Raw genomic sequence first — 10,717 nt, forward strand, 5'->3', positions numbered from 1 at the left:
ATTGCATCATGGCTAATGCACATGGGACTGAGAATATCACTCAAATAGTAGACAACAAGAACTTTGCATTATGGAAATTTAGAATGAAGAACTTTCTAGTTGGCAAATGTTATTGGGATCTATGTACAAGAGATGAGGCTGCTCCTGAGTTGCCTGCAACGAATCCAACTAATGAACAGAAAAGAGCTCATAGGCTATGGAATGAGAGAGCATGCAAGGTGCTGCATTGGTTTTCTCTATGTATATCTAATGCTATGGTAATTTAAATCACTGGATGTGAGACTCCAAAGGATGCTTGGGACATACTAATGAAAAATTATGGAACCATGACACATGCACGAAAGATCCACTTGAAACAGTAGTTCAACAACATGTCTAGGAATGGCAGGAGCATCCAGGTGTATATCACAGAGATTAAGACCATAACTGATCAACTTGCTACCATTGACTCAAGTGTATCAAAAGATGATATGATTTCTGTTGCCTTGAATGGATTAGGGAAAGAGTACAAAGCTTTTGACACATCCATTTCTGTTAGAGAAGAGCCCCCTACCTAGAAAGAGCTAGTTGCTTTGTTGCTGCATGAGGAGGTCAAACTTGGTTTGAATACAAGTTCCAATGTATCTCAGAGTAGAGACACTGTGTTACACTCTAGCCAGCGTGGCAGAGGATTTAGAGGTCGTGGTTCATTTCAAGGTCGTGGTGACACTCGTAATGCTTATGGACAACAGCAGCAGGGTAATTAGCATGGTGCAAATACACAAGGCCAGCGTGGATGGCGGGTTTAGAGGCAGGGGGAGATCACCCCGAGATAGAGGTGGTGGATCTGGTTCATGGCAGTCATCTGATCAGTCCAACAGGGACAAGGATTTCCATTATTGTGGCAGGTATGGGCACATTGCAAAGGATTGCTACAAGAAGTAGGGAGATATGAAGGCAAAGGGCAGACAGTATGGGCACTATGCATCTTCCAATGATGCTCATGATGAGCAAGTTGATAGACTCTTTGCCATGCAGCATGTATCCAAAATTGCATCGAGACATAATAGAGATGATAGATGCTACATTGACTCTGGAGCGTCAAACCACATGAGACCGCATGGAGAGTGGTTTGATGAGATGGTTGCAAGTACACATGGTCATGTATATATTGGGAATGACACCCAACATGACATAAAGCATAAAGGGATTGTTTCTCTCATGATGTCGGATGGCAAAAAGAAAGGCCTACATGATGTATTACATGTACCAACCATAACAAAGAATCTTTTCTCTGTGGGTCAAATGGCAAAACAAAATCTGCAAGTGAGATTTAACAAAGATGGATGTTTCATTGAGTATGGAAATGGCTGCAAGTTAATTGCCAAGGGCAGAAGGGATGGTAGGATGTTTACATTGGATGCGACCATTCCCGGACTTAAGGCAGCCATGTTTGCTCATGATGAGAGTGCCATTCGAGATGTAGAGATTTGGCACAAGCGGATTGGACATGCCAATGTACAAAAGCTGAAATCTATGCAGTAGAAGGGAGTAGTACTTGGATTACCTAAATTCAAGTATAATGACTTTGGTCATGTTTGCCCTACATGTCAATTTGGGAAGCAGGCACAGTTTCCTTTCATGAGACATGTAAAAAACAGCACTAGGCCTTTACAGTTGGTGCACTCTGATGTCTAGGGTCCTTCACATAATGCTTTGTTTGGAGGTGCACGGTATTATGTCTCATTTATTGATGATTTCAGCAGGTACACTTGGCTTTATGTTTTGAAGCATAAAGATGATGTGTTTGATGCATTCAAAGACTTCAAGAAGCATGCAGAAAATGAGTTGGGGTACTACATATCCTGTTTGAGATCAGATGGAGGAGGTGAATATGTCTTTAATTACTTTGACAGGTATCTTGCTAAATATGGGATCAAAAGACAGCTTATTTGTAGCTATACACTACAGCAAAATGGTGTTGCAGAGAGGAAAAACAGGGTCCTGATGGAATCAGCTAGAGCTATGTTGAATGAGAAATGTGTACCAAATGGTTATTGGGCTGAAGCAATGATGACTGCTGTCTATGTACTCAATCAGACCCCTATAGCAGGGATTCATGATGTCACTCCATATGAGAGGCTGTATGGTCATAAACCTGATATTTTGCACTTGAAGGTATTTGGTAGCATTGCATATGTGCATATGCCAGATAAAAAGAGGAAGAAATTGGATCCTAAGGCATTGAAGAGTGTGTTTGTGGGATATGCACAGGAACGGAAAGCTTATAAGTATTATGTACCTTCTACGCCTGAGACACTCATAAGCAGAGATGTGGTATTTGATGAGTTAGCATCCTAGTATGGGAATCTTGTTGCAGTGCCTACTGATGGCTCACCCAATATGAGTTGTGCTGAAAATACTCCTGCAGAGAGTACTTCCATGAGTGGTCCAACAGGTGATGTATCATCTACAGTGAGTCCTTGGACAGGATGATTGCGTAGTCACACTATTGCATCCACTGACACGAATATGTCAATGAGGGGGGGAACATATAAGGAAAAAGAAAAGGGAAAAGAAAAGGCTTTTGAAGATGTAACAGGTCCACTCATTGCAAGTTATGAGTCATCTAGCAGTGACAGCTTAGACAGTGAATTGGGGATTCCATCTGTTATGACGGCAGGTGCTAGGCAGAGTCGTTATGTGCCGCCTCATGAGAGGCAAGCTCATAGTGAGCCACAGCTCAGGAGATTAGAGAGGGTCAGATGACCTATTGATAGATACACTTACACTAGATATTCAGCCTGTCATTATGCTTATATGATGAAAGTAATAGGTTTTAGAGAACCAAGTAAGTTTGATGAGACAGTTGCAGATGAGGATTGGCGTGCTGCTATGGATGAGGAATATTCAGCTTTGGCTGAAAATGGCACATGGGATTTGGTACAATTGCCTGAGGGAAAAACACCTATTGGCTGCAAGTGGGTGTATAAGGTAAAATGTAAATCAGATGGATCATTGGAAAGATACAAGGCCAGGCTAGTTGCAAAAGGGTATGCGCAGCAGTATGGTCTTGATTATGAGGAGAGTTTCAGCCTTGTAGCAAAGATGGATACAGTTAGAACTGTGATTGCTTTGACAGCAGCTAGAGGCTGGAAACTATGGCAGATGGACGTAAAGAATGCCTTTCTGAATGGAGAGTTACAGGAAGAAGTTTACATGGAACAGCCTGAAGGCTATGTGCATCCAGAATTTCCACCACATGTATGTCGGCTAAAAAAGGCATTATATGGGCTGAAACAGGCACCCAGAGCATGGAATGCTTGCATCAGCAGTTATTTGCAATAACATGGTTTCCGATTGGGTGATGCTAATCATAGTTTGTTTGTGAAGAAGACATATCGTGGTTATGTATTCCTAGTTGTCTATGTTGATGACTTAATCATTACAGGAGATGATGAAAGCGGGATTGCTAAAGTAAAGATATGTTTACAGGCTGAATTTAAGGTCAAATACCTAGGAGAGCTAAAATATTTTTTGGGGATTGAGGTTGTCTCTACACCTCAAGGCATATGGCTACTACAGAAGCAATATGCTCAGGACATGTTATAGAAATATGGTATGGTTGATTGCAAGCCTATGGATACGCCTTTAGAGCAGAATGTCAAGCTGCAGATTGATGTTGGGACAGAGATTGAGAATGTTACCATGTACAGACAGATGGTAGGTAGTTTGATCTATCTCACGATCACTAGACCTGACTTGAGTTATGCTATGGACTGATCAGTCAGTTCATGCAGGAGCCTCACAAACCACACTTGGATGCAGTCAGGAGAATTCTGAGATATGTAAAGAGTACCACAGATCATGGGTTGTTTTATGCATATGGAAAACCCCTTGACTTGATGGGGTATACTGATGTTGACTGGGCTGGTTGCACTTATGACAGGAGATCAACTAGCAGCTATGCATTTGGATTGGGTAGTAGCATGATCAGTTGATCAGTTGGCAGAGTAAGAAACAACCTACAACTAGTTGCATTGTCTAGTACAAAAGCAGAGTATCATGGTGCAACCTTAGTGGCCTATGAAGCTATGTGGTTATAGAAGTTGCTGAAAGACTTGGGAATACACTTGGACATATATGCTAATTTTTGCTGTTACAAGAGAAGAAATCCCTTCTCAAATAATTTAAGAAAGAGAAAAAGAATGATAACAAAAGCAAATTTTTTGTCATAACATAGACAAAATGGAAAACAATGAAGGTCTTGTTGTTCAAGATTGCAAGGCGTATCTTAATCAGTGTGTCCCATGTCCTTTCTCTCAATGCAATCTGGCAATTAGACAAAAACATCGATTGTCTATGGAATACGTACGATGCTTCGACGAGTTTCAATCTAAGATCATTGATCAGGAAATCTTGGATTTTCAGCAAATGGTAAGAAAAGTTAATATCAATCATGCATTGTACTTGCAAGCTAATTGAATACCATATACAAGAAGATTGGGTGTGGCAGGCAAATTTTCTATCAAGTGAGGTGACATCTTGTCCCATGGAGGAGTGTACCCTTTGTGGCCAATTAGAAGAGTTTGTGGACGTGTGATAGATGGAGTGCCTAAGCCAATCCACCACTTGGAAGGTACTACCCAATCTATACCGTCAATACCAGAGGAGATAGGCAGCCTTCCAGACCTACCTACAATCTTGGAGCCTGAGATGGAGGCAATGATCGATGCATTGATTCCCATGGATGTCAAGACTTCTAATCCGCTTAGAAAGGAAGCATCCATACCATTATATGATGCATGCCGAGTATCTCACCTGAAGACACTGCTTGCACTCCTAAGTGTGCAAGCAAAATACGGGTGGAATGATGCGAGTGTGATCGAGTTGTTCAAGTAACTTGTACGTATGCTTTGTTGATTTCTTTTCGGCACTATCATTGAAAACATTTGTGCTTTTTCAAGGTGTTTTATGATTTTTTTCAGGTTACTGAAATATCATATATTACCACCTGCAAATACCATGCATGAGTCTCGTGATGATGCACGACATGTTTTACAAAAGCTTAGCATAGACTACAACAACATCCATGTATGTATCAACGATTGCATATTGTTTCAAGGAGAATACGAGACTATGGAGACATGTCCAAAGTGTGGTGCTCACAGGTATCGATAGGACTTGTAAGGGCAAACCATCCCTCAAAAAGTTCTTAGACAGTTTCTGCTTATCCCTTGCATAAACCACATGTTTCATACGTCTGACATGGCAAGCTTCACAATGTGGCAAGCGCAGAATAGGTCCACAGATGGAGTTCAACGAATATCAACGGATTCACGTGCATAGAGCCACATTGACTCTACCTTCCCAGGCTTTTCTCGAGAGCCAAGGAATCTTTGTGTGGGAGCTTTCACTCAACCGCTAAGACCCTCGGACCGCTTATTGTTTCAAGCGTTCCAAGCCGAGCACTAATGGCTACCTCTCACATAGCCAACGCGCCATCCATATCTACGGGTGTAGTGAGCTTACCTTGATGCCATTCGAGTTACCTCCTCTCCCGCACACTCTGGTAGCTCCATGATCCAAGTGCAAGCTTCAAGCAAGCTCCATCCTCAAGCTCCACACTCCAAGCTCCATGTCCGCGAGCAAGACAAGACAAGAGAAGAGAAGAGAAGAGAAGAAGAGAGGAGAAGATGGAGAGCTTCTCCTCCTCGGTCCCTCACCCTCACACACTCACTCCCTCACACTCTCACACTCCCTCTCTCAAGCACATGCTCAAGCAAGCAAGAACAAGAAGAAGAAGAAGAAGAGGAGAGCTACTTTTCGCCACACACAAGAATCAGCTTCTCATTCACTTTTCAACTTTATATACAAAACCCTAAATCCCTTTTGGGCGGTCATCCCCTTTTCCCTTTTTTACATGGCCGGTCATAGGCCCTCTTTCCCATTGTCCTTTTATCTTCCTAGCTTCCTTTTCACCACTCGTCTACATTTACAAATTGCACGGTGAGAGCCCGACGCTCTTTTACAAGATTTCAGGGTGCGCCTTTTTATTTTAAAATGCGCCTTTCCCCTTTTGCCTTTGCCTTGGACTTTTAAGGTTGCCCTTGCGCTTTTGGCCTTTTCTCCTTTTCTTTCTTCAGTCGGGCTACCTTTTTTCCGCCTTTGCCCTGCGTCTTTTCCACTTCTTTTTGCTTTCTTTGTGTTGGGGTTAACATTACCCCCTCCTAGACGAGTGCCAGTCCCATGGCACTCACCGTCGTAGGTAGCAAACTGTAGCATGCACCGAAGACGTGGGTGACAAGGACGCCTGTGGTTTCCGTGGAGGAGTGTTGGTGGTGGTGTGGCAGAAGGTCCTGGGGGCCTGTTGGTGGTCAAGGTGGTTGGTGGAAGGTTGTTGGAGTTGGTGGTAGGGCTATGCTGTGTTGGGGATTGCATTGATGGCCAGCACAAGTGTTGGTTTGTTGGGGATTCTGCACATGACGATTCTTTGCGGGCTTGTTGGATGGTAAGGGACAAGTATCAAAGTTGAGTGTTGATGAAGAGCAAACAACACCTTATACCTGCAATTGGAAAACCTCACTTGTGATCTCTCCTTAAGGGGTAGTGCTAGGCTTCTCATCATGCACAAGACATATTTTGATTAGTTTGGGAGACAGGTTGAACACTAAACAAGCTTAGAGTATTGTCCTGCACTTGAGGACCCAAAGTGTGGATATACTTTGGTGCAAATATTATGTGAGTGCTCATGCATACTTAGATATTACATAGTTAGAAGACCGTGGGCTAGTTTCTCATAACAATTTGTGGATGAAGCAAAGTTGTCCATGTGGAGAAGGAGTGTGCATGAAGGCATATGAGACATCCTTTGCATTGTGACTGCACGATGTAGCATTATGGAATACACCGCACTTTCAGTAGCTGGAAACTATTAGACTTGCTTAATGAGTACGGTGTACTTTTCATGGCCAATCGTGCGGTGCTTATCTCCACCGATTGCAGTGGTACGAAGGTAGAGTGCAAAAGAAAATTGTGCAAGTGGGTCAGGGTGAGAGGTCTAACCCTAGGCGAGACAAGCTCCCCGGGTATGTCCTGCCCTTGATGTGCCCTGAACAATTGTGGGTGAGTGTAAGGGGCTAGGGGACTAGGGACGAAGCCGGTTGACCAAGGTCACCAGACGTACCTAATTTGAGGACCCCTAGGTGTTGTGCTGTGATCGTGGGTGCTTCTTATTTTTCCATTCTTTTCTTTTCTTCTTTCTTTTTTTTTTGCTTGAGTACAACCATTACAATATGTTGAGGCTATCAGCCTTTCAATGGGTTGGAAAATGTCAAGCTTCGAAGGCTCAGAAAATGAATAGTACAATGATGATGGTGCCCTAGCCTCGTTGTTAGAGAAGCAGTTGGCGAAAGAGGGAGATACACTTGAGATATTGCAACCCTCCTTGCGGCACATGCGATGTGGGTACAATTGAGGTAACAACTGCCGTGAGCCAACTATAGAGCTTGACCCAGAAAGGGGGCGTGGCCCAAGAATGTTTTGTGGGCCATGCAATGTGGGCGGTTGGCAAGGGTGCTTTCGGCAGCGTGGCTTTGCCGCGGCTTGTTGTGGGGTTGTGGGTGTTGCGGTGATTTGGGCATTGAACATTTTCGCACAAGGACCTGTATTATCCTGCATCCACTTGTCGCTTCATGAGAGCATATGCATTGTGTATGCCGCAACTATAATAAACTAGTGCAATGCAAGGATACATCACTTATTTGAATTCTATGGTGCTGACTAGACATTTATCACCTGCGCTTGATTAGCTTTTTCTTTTGCTAAAGGCGTAGCATATATTAAACGCAGATATGATAAGTTGATACAAGTCAGGAACATGTCAACACTTAACAAGTCGGGAACACTTAACCATTTAAAAAACCAAAAGTCCTGGTCAGTTTTATCATTTGATAAGCCCTTTATGCATTATGGGCTACTCGATTTGTACGAGGCAGGGCGAGTCTGGATGGGCGGGTGATTGGGGCTCTGCTGGTGTGGGGCTCCCGTGGGGGTGAGTAGGGAACATGTCGACCGGGACATGAATGGTGTAATCCTGGCCCGCTACCGTCTCCAGAATGTCTTTAAATAATTCATTAAATTCTTCTCTTTCCCGAGTTGCCCTTTCTGCCTTTGAGCGTTTGGGGCTCGAGCGGGAGCTGGGAGTGCGTACCACTATTGCTGCCACCTGTTGTGTGTTTTGAGTCTCGACTTTCTTGACTCAAGGATTCTTCGGCCTTTGCCCTGGGCAATGTCTCTTAGGGCCTCGCTTCTTGGCATACCTCTTGATGGTGGGCACGTAGCGCTCCGGTGGAGGGGCACGTGCCACATGCTCCCGTCTCTTGTGAAGAGCATCTTTGCAAGCCAAATCTCCATGATTCTCCATGTGTTCTGCCAAAAAAGGAAACCTGCAAGGTGCGAACCAAGGGTTAGACCTTGATACAGGATACAATTGTTCTCATGGAAGGGATTTTAGTGTGGTTTATCAAGCGCATATGACAAGAAGGGGAGGGGTGAGGCATGCAGTGGTTGTTGTAGAGGGATGGCCCCCATGATGATGTTCGTTTTGCCTCCAGTCATTAGCAAATATTGGCTTATGCTAAGTTGTGTGGACTGGTTGTCATGGAGTGGGACAGGGCGCATCCTTGAAAGGATAGACCAAAACGGGAAGAAGGTGTATAGAAAGAGACTCCACCCTGTCTACACCATCAGAGTTGTTGGTCAAGGCTTCCTCTGGAGGTAATGTGGGTTGCATGCCCTTCACTTGGAGGTGGGGCTGGTCACATGGCTTTCAAAAGTGTGATGAGAGGAGAACCTGAAGAGCTTAGCCTGTCCAGCCCGACTCTTCTCCGTGCGCTTGACTATCATTGCTTGTGTGTGTTGATATTGTTTATACATGGTGACACAAAAATCAGTGTTTATTTATATACATATCTATGAATCCATGTCACATCACGAGGATAAGAACCAAGTGTAGAACTCGGGGTTGTACCGGAGCGTGGCACACGCATCTAGTATTCGTGGCAGCTGACTTAGTACTGATAGATATTTTGCCACGTCGAGTAGCATGGAACCTTGACTGAGTCTACTGGCAATATGTAACTCCTCCTCAGTGAGAACCTTATCAATCAAAGGGCCCTGAAGCCTAGTCCCAGCTAAGTCCGTACGCCGAATGTCAGTGAGTACTCGAAGAGAAGTTGGTGCCACATAGGTTGGGTCCCTTTGGGATCGCCATTTGGCCAATCACTCCTCAGAGACTGTCATGATCTGAGCCCCTAATTCGGCCATTACAACGCGGCTTTCGCACCAACGCTGCTCAAATTGACTCTGGCCTGCTCTGACAGTCACTTTAGTAGCTCTATGTCTACGAGATTCGGTCGGCAGAGCACTTCATTGAACGTGACGGTTAAGCGTAGTTCGTCAGCCTCCTCGTCAGGGATGAGTCGCATCTGTTCATGCAGGAGCCTATCGTAGTGCCCGTTAAGATGTTCTTGTTCTTCCCATGATAGAGGAAAGGTCAAGTAATCTCCAAGCTGCTCCTTGGGGATCGTGCCCACGTCCACAAGGACGTAGACACGTGCGACCACTTTGAGCTTAGCCTCCAACTCAGTTAAGCATTCTGTGACACTTCTATGTTCAACAAGGGCTTGCTCGGTTGCTATCTCATGCAAAGTTCTAAGAGTTTCCTTAGGCTTTAGCATGGCTGGGGGTTCAGGCCTAGATGAGCAAGATTGGTCAACGCTAGGATTTCTTATGCTCTTGGGGTTCTCACGTTTCTCATGAGGTTTTGCTGCTATTTTGTCATGGTTCTTCTCGGATGTGGCTGGTATAGATTTGTCACCCTGTTGTGACAGCGTTGTATCCACTCTTGATTGATCAATGTGAGTTCTATTGTCAGTGGATAGAGTGTTGCAAGCAACTGTTGATGGCAACGGTTGCTTTGGTTTCTCAGAACACACGGATGTGTCTGGGGTTTCACTGCTATTAGGAGAGGCATCAGTGGGTTCATTGGTGGATGGACTCGATGCTTTATTCATCAACTCTCCAACGCCCTTCGTCTCAATGTTCTTTGGGTCCACAACCACCTGCAACTGTTGCTGTTTTCTCTGCTTTCTCCTCTTTTTCTTGGTCAATGAAGGTGCCTCTTTCAACGAACTCAGGACCCTGGGCTATATCGACCGCTGATGTGCCCCGGTTGTGAGGGTACAACTGCCGTTCTTTTTGGAGAGTCTAGCTTTTCAACCAACCGCCTTGTGTTTGACTCCTCTGTCCTAGGATTTAGGCACGTTGAAAGTGTTGGAGTTGTTGAGGGATTTGGTTGCGACACCTCTTCCACAGGTAAACTACTAAGGACACGTTCCACAAGGGGCATTGTCATGGCCAAGGGCTGTGACTGCTGTGATCCCTGATTGGAAGTAGTAGCAACTAGTTCAGTGGGCTGGCTACCCTTGGTGGATTGCGGTGTCAAGTCCCTAGGGCGATCAGAAGTGGCTTGTCTTTCGTTGGCCTTTGAGCACTCATTTGTGTAGATCAAACATGAGCTGATCTAGTCGCATTAGGTGGCTCAGGCATATCCTTGGGTCGAGAGCTATAGATGGCATCATGTCTCACCTCTTTGATGGTTGGAGGCTTAGATGGAGGTAGAGATTGGAATGTAGCAGTCGCCCTTGACAACTGCTGTAGTGCTTCCTATGTCTGT

The sequence above is a fragment of the Lygodium microphyllum genome, chromosome 1, assembly GCF_053477565.2.
Source record: "Lygodium microphyllum isolate KBCC chromosome 1, Lygodium_microphyllum_v1.1.10, whole genome shotgun sequence".
NCBI classification, from domain to species: domain Eukaryota; kingdom Viridiplantae; phylum Streptophyta; class Polypodiopsida; order Schizaeales; family Lygodiaceae; genus Lygodium; species Lygodium microphyllum.